The sequence below is a fragment of the Callorhinus ursinus genome, unplaced genomic scaffold (assembly GCF_003265705.2).
Source record: "Callorhinus ursinus isolate GAN/ISIS: 27379988/994484 unplaced genomic scaffold, GSC_fseal_2.0 scaffold4, whole genome shotgun sequence".
NCBI classification, from domain to species: domain Eukaryota; kingdom Metazoa; phylum Chordata; class Mammalia; order Carnivora; family Otariidae; genus Callorhinus; species Callorhinus ursinus.
Window position 1 is genome coordinate 119600680 of NW_027397066.1, and position 13992 is coordinate 119614671.

Genomic DNA, 13992 nt, shown 5'->3' on the forward strand with positions numbered 1-13992 from the left:
AAACCCTAGGCTTTAAGCCCCACCGGTTGCAAAACTCAGAAAATTCTGTCCCTCTCATTTTCCAAGCCAGTGGCTTTGGGAAAACATTCTTCTTGTGCATTCCCCTTCGTGCTCCTCCATCTCTTTCATCCTTCTCCATAACCATGGCCCCCTCCCCTCTACAGCCCCTGCAGTCCATTTCTTCCCTAAACCACATCTCCACACTTCCTACCTTCCTTGATGAGGTCTCTTTTCTCCCTTTAGTTGTGGAGTTTGTACTGTCCTGGAGCATCAATTCTTTATTGAGTGGACATCTTAGTAATGTAGATACAAGGCAAGTAGTTAGCCCAAGCACTGGGGGTAGGGTACAACATTACATTTATGTGACCAGATGAAAGCCACTCTTACTAATACCCTTTGGTATAGCTCTCTATGGAGGAAGTGTGGGCAAACTGCTTAGGGATTAAAAATTAAAGAGCCCCCTGGGGACATAGACACTAAGATCTTGATCTCATCTCTTTCAAGATTGTTAAAAACTTTCTTATTGACTGACCAATATAATCCCACTAACAAGAATGATATGCTATAGTCCCAGAGGGGGACATTACCATTAGGAGAATGGCATCTGGACTGGTGAGCTGGCTCAGAGCCAGTACCAAATGTCCATGGTCAAAGGGCCAATTGCATCAGAGCAGGTGGCTGTGGTTTGACTCAGGTAGCTCCCTGATAGGTGCCCATGTTTTGATTATAATGTAAGTGAACCACAGAGTTGAACTTGGTAACCCAACTAGAGCACCCTTGCAAAGCATCACACTGAAGGAGTGAGATCATCTTCCCTACAAGTACCTCTGTAACTTCTCAGCATCCGCCTTACCACTCATGGTTAAAAAACATTTGTATTGGTCGCAATACTAATGTGACCACAGATAGGTTTACCACTATGGGGAGGACCCCTAGAACACCTTTCTATACTGAAAAGCTACTAGTAGATCGGAAATGGTGTCATTGCAACAGTGAATTGAAGGGCAGAGGAAATTGCAAGACCATCCATTTTTAGCAGCAGCATGTGGCAGTGACAGAAGCAAAGTCGGCAGAGGAAAAAAGGCCTCCTCTTTCTCCATGAAAGTTTGGAAACATAACTATCCCTTTAAACTGAGTAAGCTCCCAAAAGTTAAGTACTTTTTCATTTGATAGAAGAGCTAAAAACCTCATAAATAAGGTATTGGACTTTCTAATTATTTGGGCACATGAATTAATTTGAAAGATAAAATAAATATGAATTCCTTTGTACCACAAGGTGGTGAAGTAGGCCATACCAGTAAAATAAGAAAAAAGAACTGTGTCCATGGTCAGCCTTAGGGGCATTCAAAAAGCCAAACGATTTAGTTGGGCTTCAAGAAAAGGAGGACCAAAGTAGAGCTGGCCTCTTGGAACCTAGAGCTAGAAAGTGGTTCAGAGTATAAGGCTGCTGAGAAGCCGAGCAGCAAGAATCTGGATCTCACCCTAGAGCCCCATCACTAATGCAACAGCTACATCCCGAGTACTTCCTTCTTTCTTCTTCTGCTACCACCCACCTTTCCCCCTCTATATCTTTGTTTATTTCTCATAGCTTCAGTTTACACATGACTTTGGCTCCACTGTTGCCATAGCCATTTAGCATTGCCTCCCTCTGCTAACTACATCTGAACTGCCTGACATGAACCACAGAAAGAACTAAATGGTACAAGCAGACTTTGCATGGGCCAAAATTTCCACAAGGAAGCACCTTCTAGTCATCTGCCAGCCCACTGATTGACTGCTGTTGGTTAGATGTGCATTGGTTCACCACTCATATTATAATCAAAATATGAGCACCAAGTTCCATCTTGGCTCTAAATCTGTGTGGGAAAACCACAGGTGGGAGTAAAGGGAAGAGCAGAGCAGACTGGTACAAAGGCAGGCTGCCTAGGACTCTCCATCAGCAGAGTCATGGCATAGGACAGTTTGCTTTAGAAGGGGCTGTGGACCTTTGCAAAATCCCCTACCAAGTCTTCATGTTAGAAAACTCTGAGAACCTGGAAACTCTAAGAGAACAAGGCCTATAGGAACTTGGTAGAGATTCTGTTTAAACACACATTTTAACAAAGTCTAATTATGGGCTATGAGGGGAATGATAAACTAAACTCACTGTAACTCTCCATGGCTAAATAGAGTTCACTTAGAATTTCAGGAATTAATGAATCAGTTCAAAACTTTGCCGAAAGAAAAAGCCTTCGTAAATTAATAGAATTAAGGGTTCTATGCATCCCTCTTCTTGTTTCTGAAACCACTTAGCATGCTCAACCCCCTACTCCATGTATTACAGTATGTCATGATTAAACCAGAGTTTAATTTATGCTCCAAAACACCCATGTTGTATTCACAGCCCCTAATGAGACTATGAGTTAAATATATTAAATTTAAAACCATTATGTTGAGATGAGAACAAAAAAAATCATTAGTCAGTTTGCCAATGTGGTGATCCTTTCAAACAGGGGATGATTGCTGGACCAGCCTCTGTTGCAAAACAAGGATTACACCTTGATTTAATGGCTTTCTCTCTACATGCTCCAAAGGGCACAGTAATAAATTCTGCAGGGTCACTGAGCAGAGACAATGGGAAAGAATCAAGAAAATCACACAGTAGGAAGAATTCCAAAACATTTTTTTTTTTTATCTTGGATTTAAAATTTCAATGGCTTCAGCTGCTTAAAGAAGGTGAAGATTGTAGCCAAAGTGCTTGATGCCAGCTTGGCTGTATGTTTATAAGTGATGGGTTTATTTTGTGACTTTATTGGTTCTCACAGAATATTAAGACTGCAATCACGTATAGATACCTTAATTCAGTTCTGAAAATGAAAACTGATTTTTTTCAGACAAATTACAGAAAGTAATGCAAATTTAGATCTTTTTGGTTTTGTCTGATCCTGCTGTATGTTGAAGAATATCTTTAGAATTTTATCCCATGTTATGTTTCTTAGTCCTTATTGATTTACCTTGCTCAGTAAAACATTTTACTGTACACAGAAGCAAGCTTGAAAGCTTTTCTGCAAATTGAACATGGTGTTTCTCTTGCTAGCTGCTCCTGTAGTTTTGAGCTATAATGATTTTTCTTTAGGCTATCCTATTATTAATTAGTGAGGAAATATATGAGATTATAAATATATTTTCCAATGCCCATCAATGCATACCGACATAATTTTAAAGGATTAGAAGGCACATAATTTCTTTTCTGTAAGTCAATATTAAACAGCATCCTTTTCGCCATGGCATGAGGTAGGTACTTTGTGACCTCATCATACTAGCTTTCTACCATGAAAAACTTTTACCTCTTTCAGTTAAGAACTGTCACAGCTATTCGGGGGTCACATGTACAATGAAAACATCATATTCTAAGGTATAAAGCTCTACCCCAAGCTATGATGCACTTTATTTGTATTTAACAACTATATAAAGTACAAGGTGCAGTTCTGGCACTACAATAATAATGAATGACAGTAATAAAGTTGGGAAATCAATGATAAATCAATTAAATGAATAATCTCAGAATAACTGAGAAAATCTGGATACTGAAAAATAAAAGGCCCTAAGCAAAAACAAAATAAAAACTACCCTAAAGCAAAATGCTGATTTTATAATGTAAATAGCTAACAGTTGACCCAAGAGAAAGTAGCTAGCTTATCAAATACAACAACAAGGAGTCCCAAACATGAGACCAGAAAGAATAATATTTCTGAAAAAATTAGAGTGCTTAAATATACCTGAATTAAAGATTTTTAATTTTATTTAAAGCAAAATGCCGCATTTTAAAAATTATCATATATATATATAATACATAGAGAGAGACGTATTTAAATTAAAATCATAGTGATAGTTACCTTTTATAAACTACTCATCATTAGCCACTAGTCACTATTTCTCTTCCCTGTGCTAAGGCTCTCTACTCTGGGTTTTTTCCTTTATATGTTTGCTGACTACACAAGATGAAGGTCACCTATTATTAAATGTCATGCACCTGCACCTTCATGACTCATTTGTTCCTTAGAATGTATTATCAACATTCCAAAAAGGAAGCATATTATATAAAATCTTCTTGTCTCCATATATTTTTACAGGGGTGAAAAATGTTATAAGAATAGGAATTACTAGTAAATTGTTTAAAAAGAACCCTGTTAGACCGCAGAAATCTACGCTCAGTTAATTAAAGGGGGAAAATAGTCTTATTATCAAGGTAAGATTATAATTTCTTTAATATATCAGTTTTCCAAGATGAATGTAATACCTCCACTCTTTTTTTTCCTACCCTTTTCCCTTCTACCTAATGATACTTTTAATTCAGTAGTTTTATTACTTCTCAGGCAGTGGGGGTTGTACTATAACAAAGATGAATATATTTTAATAATCCTTAACTTGAAGGAGATGCATAACTGTGTGGTCTTGGGTTAGAGGCAACCCAAGCATTTGGAAATACAGAATCTTCTACTTCAGCAATACTGACTTTTTAAAGAACTTAATAAGTTTTTATAAACAATATTAAGGAAGGCATGATAGAAATTACTCTTTTTGTAATTTAAATGGTAGTTATTTTTTGGAGACAATTTAGGAAATTTGTAAAATCTACATTTTGTTAAACTGTGGTATCACATACACCAATAGGTGTATGTGATACACCTATCACATATACACTAAATAGGAATTTACCAATAGTTTTGTTATTCCAAGACTTTCAGCAGTTGAGACTGAAGACTTAAGAGTGAAACCAAATTCAGATAACCAAAGGTATGGCTTGGACAAAAGTTAGAGGTTGGGTACCAGGGAAGGCTAGAAACTAATAACCAAGTTAGAACTACAGAGCAGAACTAGACACACAATCAGAGGTTAGTGAGAGAATGCAACTGCCAAAGATTAAGACAGTCATTAATGGAGAATGAGAACCTGTGAGAATATGAAAAATCAAGGTGAGGAGGAAAGAACCAGAACCAGATCAACGCGGAAATTTCTGTTTCCTTCTAGAATAAAAGCCAGTTCTGCAATGTGATAGTCCAGTGCCTAAATATAGAAGGTAATTCATATTTGAAAAAATGCTAAGTGGATTATCTGATTAGATGAAAAGTATGGATATGTGACATCCAAAGCCAGATGAATATACCCTCTCAGTGCCTAAGAGTGGGGGATCTTTTTCAAAGCTTGTAAGAGGTTATACCCTGAGAGTTTTTGTAAGAGAAGCATTTTAAACTTTGAGGTAGAGAATGAATACATATTGCCATTAGGCTGCTATAAATGTTTGTATTTTTCACAAGCTTCTAATGTATTTTTGACTTTGTAGGAATATTTCCTTAAAGACACTTAAGTGATAATTTCACATATTACTTACTTTTAGGGAGGCCTAAGAAAGAGTTCCACTACCCAGAGTGAGAGCCAAAATTGACATCTATGAATTTTCATGCACATTCAGAGGGTTTTCAGGCAAAACAAGTCTTTCCCACAGGCTAGTAAGCACCTTTGGGAATGCCAATGACAGTTCTGCATGGCTTTGAGCTTGAGATTCACATCTATTCATTTTTTGTATAGTTCAAAAAATAAGAACTATTCTCCCCGAAGCATAAAATGACTTAAAACAAAATTGAGGTGAAATATTAGAACATTTACGTCATAATAATGCTGACTTACTGAAAACTGAAACTGACACATATTGCTTTATATTCTCATAAAAAGATAAAGAAAAAAGGTGATGAGAGTTGTAAGAATAGAAACATGTAAAAAATCAATTATTAATGAATTATCCACCCCTAATTATGACTTCCATAGGTTATAAAATAATCATTGATAAGAGCTCTGATACAGCTATTCAGTTTTATAAGAATGAACAAACTGAGGGTTGCTGGAGTGGTGGGGGGTGGGAGGGATGGGGTGGCTGGGTGATGGACCCTGGGGAGGGTATGTGCTATGGTGAGCGCTGTGAATTGTGTAAGACTGTTGAATCACAGACCTGTACCTCTGAAACAAATAATACATTATATGTTAAAATGAAGAAGAAGAAGATAGCAGGAAGGGAAAAATGAAGGGGGGGTATTGGAGGGGAAGACGAACCATGAGAGACTATGGACTCTGAGAAACAAACTAAGGGTTCTAGAGGGGAGGGGGGTGGGAGGATGGGTTAGCCTGGTGATGGGTATTAAAGAGGGCACGTACTGAATGGAGCACTGGGTGTTATACGCAATGAGTCATGGAACACTACATCAAAAACTAATGATGTAATGTATGGTCATTAACATAACATAATAAAAAAATGAATTGAAAAGAGTCACAGCATACAAGTCAACTACTATATACTACAAATTTTCCCAGCGTGCTCACCTTTACCTCTCTTTCTACATCCACTCAGAAAACAACAACTTCTAGTGCTAAATACTTGGTAGACAATAGGTCATGGTGCTTGTTTCAGAGTGGCAAATTAAGGTCAGTTAGAGCAGAGTAAAGCACACACCCTAGATATTTTACTGGTCATGTATGATCTATGATAAATTATCCAAAATTCAAAATATTTTTTGAAAATTTCAAAAATAAATTTATTCCTTACACTTTAAGAATCAAAAACTGAGATCAGGGGCAGCTGGGTGGCTCAGTCGTTAAGCGTCTGCCTTCCGCTCAGGTCCTGATCCCAGGTCCTGGGATCGAGGCCCGCATCAGCCTCCCTGCTCGGCGGGAAGCCTGCTTCTCCCTCTCCCACTCCACCTGCTTGTGTTCCCTCTCTCGCTGTGTCTTTCTCTGTCAAATAAATAAATAAAATCTTAAAAAAAAAAAAACAACTGAGCCCAGAAGAAATTTCTCTCTCTATCTAATAAAGCCATCCTAAATGAATATCTGCTATACACCAGAAATGTGCTAACGGTGTACTCATGAAGGTGATTGTCAGGTTAAGAGTTGATAGGGGGATTCTAACAATAAAGGTGTGGATAATATATAAACTCAAAGGGAATAAAACTATCACATCACTTGACAAATAGCAGGCCCGGAGAAATAATTCCCCACTCAAGTTTGAGAAATCAGAAAGAAATGGGGGAAAGGGGACCTTTAAAATAAAAAATCCTCTGTGATATTTAAGAAAGAACTTAGCTCTTGCCCTAAAAATACATAGAGATGTCTACCTTTAAGTAATATTTATTCAAGAAATAGAAGTTTATATTGCTTCTGTTTTTTTTAATAATCTCAGTGAAATATAAGAAATCATGGACCCAATGAAATAAAAGATAAGACACAAGATGAAAAATGAGTTTACAGAGAAAAATAAAAATCAAAGAAGCCTTCCAAAAACCACAATTAGTAATTAGTAATTGTGATTAGTAATTGATTAATAAAAAGATTTATTAGAAAGAAAAATAAAGGCATAGACATCGATAGATCAAAAATACTTACCAGATCCTAGGCAAAATTAATATAAAAATAGGTTAAATTAAATAAAAACTAAACAAAATTTTAAGTTCCAAAGCAAGATTTTATAAAACTTCAATCAGAAATAGATTACTTTTAAGGAATCAGAAAAGTCAGGCCTGTCTCATTGAATCCAAAACACCAGAATTTTATTCAGCAGCTGGGGAGAAAAAAAGATGTGGCCATTATTTTATTTTATATTTTTATTTAAAATCAAATGAGTTAGCATATAGTGTATTGTTAGTTTCAGGGATACAATTTAGTGATTCATCCATTGCATATAGTACCCAGTGCTCATTACATCCAAGCGCACTCCTCCTTAATGCCCATCACCCAATTACCCCATCCCCCCACCCACCTCCTCTCCAGCAAGTCTCAGTGTGTTTCCTACCTATAGTTAAGAGTCTCTTATGGTTTGCCTTCCTCTCTGTTTTTATCTTATTTTATTTTTCCTTCTGTTCCCCTATGTTCATCTGTTTTGTTTCTTAAATTCCACATAATGAGTGAAATCATATGGTATTTGTCTTTCTCTGACTGACTTACTTTGCTTGCAAGTGGCAATTTTCATTCTTTTATTTTATACCCAGACAAGTTAACATAATGAAATGGCTTAAGGAATATACTACTCCTATATATCTACTTGAAAAATTAAAATTTTTTCTTGAGTATTAAAAGAAAAATAAAAAGAATGAGAACTAGAAATTTACAGGACTATGTCAATAATTTAAAATATGAAAACTTGAAAATATAGTGTATTAGCTAAGGATCAGGTTAAGAAGCTGAAACAAAAGACTTGCAAAATGCAGTGGCTCAAACAAGATTGCAATCTACTTTTCTCTCCTAAGAGTCAAGACAGGAATCCCTGGTAGGTAGTTAAACAGTCCATTAGATCATAAGAGGACTCAGATTCCATCATCTTACTTGCCCATCTCTTAGAATATTATCCTTATATATATGGTTAAAGCTGATCAAAACAATCAATCCACAATCTAGGCCAAGGAAAATGAGAAATAGAAGGTGTGGGAAACAAATAATTTCCTTATACAAGATTGATCTGGAAATTGCACACATCACTTTGTTTCTATCCTATTGAACAAAACCTAGTCACATGGCTTCATCTAGCTACAAGGAGATTAAGAACTAAAGACTCTAGTTCAGTAGGTACGTGACAAGTAAAACTCAGATTGCATTTGCGTGTATGGGGGAGGTTTATTTTTTAAAAAAGATGAGGATCATAGACACTGGAATTCAATTTGGTAACAACAACTGCCTTTATCACTTATGAAAGCAAAAATCAAAACAGTCTTGAAAGAGAAACATAAAGCTGAAATCTAGAACAAAATAACACTTATAACCCTACATTATATTAGGAAATCAAAAAGAAGTGATGGAAAGAAAAATATACTATTTTTTAATTTTATATAGAACTCAAAAATTCTATATAAAAATTCTTATTCTTAAATCTATTTAATTAGATAAAACAGTTTCAAGCAATTTTTTTAAATTAACTTTTTGAAGTTAATCAAGATATTTTCTTTTCAGTCACTAGAAAAAGAAGTCAGAGGGAGAAAATCTAATAAAGAGATATTCAAAATGAAAAACTAAAGATGCCAGAAATAAGATCATCCTAAAGATGATAAAGATATAAAAAGCATCCTTTATTTTTTGCACAAAAAAATAAAATAACTGAACTCTCCTATTAAGACAAGACCTAAGAATATTCAACTTCAACATTCATGCCTAACATTAAGACACCAAATTGTTAATAGGCAAAATCAGACCAAACGAAAGCAAATAGTAATATTAATTTCAAACACAGTAAGATTGAATATAAGAAAGCATTAAAAAGGCAGTCATTTTATTGACAAGTAATTTAATTCACAATGAAGATAAAACATGCTGAAGGTAGAAGACAATACTGATGGAAAAATTATTTTTGTTATGAGAATTTAAAGCAACTCTCTTTTACAGAAAAAGGACTGAACAAGGTCCCATAAGAGTTTAAGTAGTAAAATTAAGTTTATTTATAAAACAAAGTAAACTTTATTCTACAGAGAACATTTATAAAAAATTATTATGTGATAGTTCACATAATAATCTCAATAAATTCCAAGAAACACATATTGCAAAGCTCACATTCTGTAATTGCAAATTAAAACTGGTAATGAACAACAAAAAACTAAAAGCAAAAAAAAAGAAAAAAAAGCCAAAATCACTTGGAAATATAAAAAAGCTTTGCTCTTTTAACTCTAGGATAAAGAGAAAATTCTAAACCACAGTCATAAAGTATTTTTAATTGAATGCTCTGGCTGTCAAATAAAAGTGAAAATAAATGAGCTCATAATTCAACTTAACATTGTTAAAAAACAAATTTCTTTAAAAAATAGGATGAGTAAAATTGTTCACTCTATTCAATCATTTATTTAACAAATATTTGGCAAAGTCATAGTGCATTTCAGACACTGTAAGTAAATATGTAAATAAGTAAACACAAACAAGTAATATATATATATCAATGTTATATAGAGAGAATGCTATAAAGAAAAATATAGTAAGGCAAAATAAATTAAGGGGTACAAACATCCAGTTATAAAGTAAATAAGTCATGAGGATAAAAAAATATAGTATGGGGAATATAGTCAATAATATCATAATAACTTTATATGGTGAAAGATGGCAACTACACTTAACAGGATGAACATTTTGTAATGCATATAATTATTGAATCAGTATGTTGTATAACTGAAACTAATATTATATATCAACTGCACTTCAATCAAAATTTTTAAAATAAGCCAAAAATAAAGAAAAATATAGTAGGATAAGTGGTTAGCGATTGAAATGGGGTAGGATAAAGTTAATATTTTAGATAAAAGAGTCACAGAAGGTTTTCTGAAGAGGTAACATTTGAACGGAGACTTAAATGAGTAAGGTAAGCAAATGTTTAGTGGGAGAGTTAATGAAAAGGTGTGGACCTTTATGAATCAGAAAACTGAGAGTTGATTCTTAGAAAAAGGAATAGAAACAGCTCTGAAAAAAATGCCAAGAAATAAAAAAGAAAGCATGCACACATAAAGACGGCTACAAGAGATTATAACAGCAAACATGAGAGAATATTTTTTAAAGATTTATTTATTTATTTATTTTAAAGAGGGTGAGGGGGCAGAGGGAGAGAATCTTCAAGTAGACTCCCCACTGAGCACTGAGCCCAACCTGGGACTCAAACTCACAACCCTGAGACCATGACCTGAGCCAAAGCCAAGAGTCAGACACTTAACCAATTGAGCCACCCAGCACTGCCCCCCATAAGAGAGACTTTTAAAAAATAGATGTATATATGAAATAGCATACAGAATTGACACTTGCTCTGGTTGTATTGTGAGGTGTTCATAATATCCATAATGATATTGAAATATTTGTTCAGCTTTCCCCTAAATCACACCTCAGTAAAAAGTCATGTGATTTCCAGCACATCCTTATCTAGCAATTTAGCTGCTTTTCCACCTGTGCTAAAGTTTCCTCTCAGTAGCCATTTTCTCAAAGACGCACATATTTCATCACTTACAGAGTTACCATTGACAAGTAGAGCATGAAAAAGCCACACTGAGATAAAAGTGCTGTACTCAGACCCAGGCTGGCTCAGTCCACATTCTTATCTCAACAAAATTCATAATTCTGGTTTCATGGCTCTTAGGGGCCAATTGCGAATAGCTAAAGCCAAAATGGATTAAATCTAATAAGTGATTATGTAACATGACTATGAATCAAAATAACCCCAGATGATATAAGATTTTATAAGAAAACATGTATTTTAAAAAATTAAATCAAGAAATAAGGTACTCAGGAGTTGGGATTTTGAATTAGACTTTTCTGTAATCTGGGAATATTAGATAAATATTCTAAGAAACCCCTCTTTAAAGAGAACTCCAAGGAACTGCCAAATATCTACTCTGAGGCTTATTAAAGAAATGCAAATCAGATCTGACTCCTTCACTCCAATCTATCCACCTCAAGCTGATTTAAAGAGAAAACAATGTGAAAGGAAGTTATTGTAATAGAGAATTGATCTGAGATACGAGTTGTCAGTGTAGAGAGAAGAATATTATGGGTTTTCCCCTCTATTTCCTCATTTCAGTCTAACTGAGGAGAACCTCCAAGAGAACTGGTCACAGAGATCAGGAGTACCTGAAAGAAGAGGTGATTGGCATCCCTTTTCCTGTCTGGATGCTTAATATGGAATATATGGCCCCTGGAATATATGGCTAATGCAGTGTGGATTAAGGTAAAAGAGCCCCTGGGAGAATTTGACACATATTTCCTATAGCTAATTTGAGCAGATGGCAAGAGTAGGACAAGGAGAGAGAACAGCAGAGTGGTACTTGCACCACTGAGTGTAGGTGCTGTGGTCTTAAGGATGTCTTAGAAAAGGGCAGCTGAGAACCCCACTATTAGAAACTTCAGGTGTACTAGTAGGATGGCAAAGAAATCCTGCAGGGTTCCAGAGAATGAGCACTTGCAGCCTCGTGTCCACAAAGACATCAATGACAATAATAGTTGGGTTACAAGACTTTTGCCACCTCCTCTAATCTGCCTGCATCCCATCCCAACCCTGTGGGAACCAAGAGCAACAGAGAGAGGGAAAACCAGCAGCAGACAGCATAAAATCAGACCTGGTCTTGGCTCTCCCTGCTAGTCCCCAGCCACAGGCCATGCTGAGGATTGGGCTCTTGGGAGTGGTCAGAGGGGGGAAGAACTTTTAAATCTGAGATACAGACTATTTGAAAGCCTAAAGATAGTAGTAATCACTACAAAAGAAACCTGTTCTCATATCTGTGAGTGACTAGAAAGCCATGGGATCTGACTGAAGTGCTCTCAATGGGAGGAATGCAGATCTCAGAATGTCATAGAGTCCTGGTCCAAACTATCAACTTCTTGCTGGATTTTTTGCAAACAGTTTTTAAATAGCTTTTGTCTTTGCCCTACTTCAGCCTGTTCTCAACACAGAAGCCAGAATGCTCTTGCAAAAATTTTATCAATAAGGTTTGCTAAAATAACAGTGGGGGGAGGAGATGTGGAAATTTGATTCTAAATTAAATGAATAAATGAGCATTTGATATGTTACTGTATATTTCTCAGGGTCTAAGTGATATTATTAACAGGGTTCATATATGTGGTATATGTGCGTAGATAGTCCCACAATGAACCATGCCTCCCAGTAGGTCTCTCCTCTAGTTCTGCCCCAAATTGAATTTAATGTTGGTAGTCATGACTAAACTAAAACCAGTCAGAATGTTTGTGACTGTATCTTTTTTTTGCAAAAAAAAAGATGTTTATTTCCAGTTCCTAGAATAGTATCTTGAATATAGCACAGTAGGAACAATTGATAAATAAAATAAGCATTTGATATGATCCCACTGTATGCTTTTCAGATCTAAGTGATGTTATTAAGAGATGGTATACATACTTGCTTTTGTCCAAGTATGGCCCTACAGTGTACCATATGAATCGTTTTTAGACAAGTCCAGTGCCCTTCTACATTAAATATGGCCTGGCTATTGCAACTAATAGACTGTGGTGGAAGGATTCTGTGTGACTTCTGAGGCTAGGTCAGAGGAAACCTTATAACTTCCACCATGGTCTTTTAGGACACTCATTCTGGTGGAAACCAGCCACCACCAGCAAAATGTCTGATACTTCTGAGACCCACACAGGGTGAGGAAGTTCAGTCTGTCATTGTAGAGGGACTGCATGAAGAGATAGATGACAGGCCAGTCCCAAGCTTTTACAGCCTTCCCAGCTGAGGTGACAGGTACAAGAGTAGAGAGACCATTTTGTATATCCATCCCATTTAAGCCTTCACATGATTCCAGCCTGAAAGTTATGTAACTGCAATCTCATGAGACGCCCCAAAGAATAAGAGCCCAAATGAGTCCAGTCAACCCATAAAATTGTGAGAGATAACAATTGTTACTTTAGGCCACTAAGTTTTAGAGTGGTTTGTTTCATAGCAATAGATAACCAGAACAATTAAACTACGAGAATAAGAAAAAGAGAGAATGTTACATCAAAGAAAAATCCTAAGAAATAACATCCAGATATTAGTGTTTAAATATTCCCTACCAAGAATAATAGAGATTTTTGAAGAAATAGCAGATCCCAGAGCTAGGAAAGAAATGTACAAAATAAATTTGAAATATCTTATCCAGAAAACAAGACATTATCAAAAACTACTACTAGGATTGTGTCAAAAGTATCCAAGAGCCAACTTGAAAGAGGTTCAAGTTCACTGTTCACAAATGGAATAAATGGAACATTAATAGGAATATTGACTATAACAGTTTGAAACATCTAATATGTTAAAGTTCTCAATAGTTTTAAAAAAGGAACTAACTGGTCAACACTTGAGGATGCTAAAGAAATAAATCATTATTCTGAAAACAAGTAAATAAAGGGAAAAAAATCAAAATGATAAGAACAAAACACCAGTGGCAGTGTGCATAATGAAACTTAACCTCAGAGTTTAGCACAACTTCCAGCATGCAGTAGCAAATTAATAAATGCTTA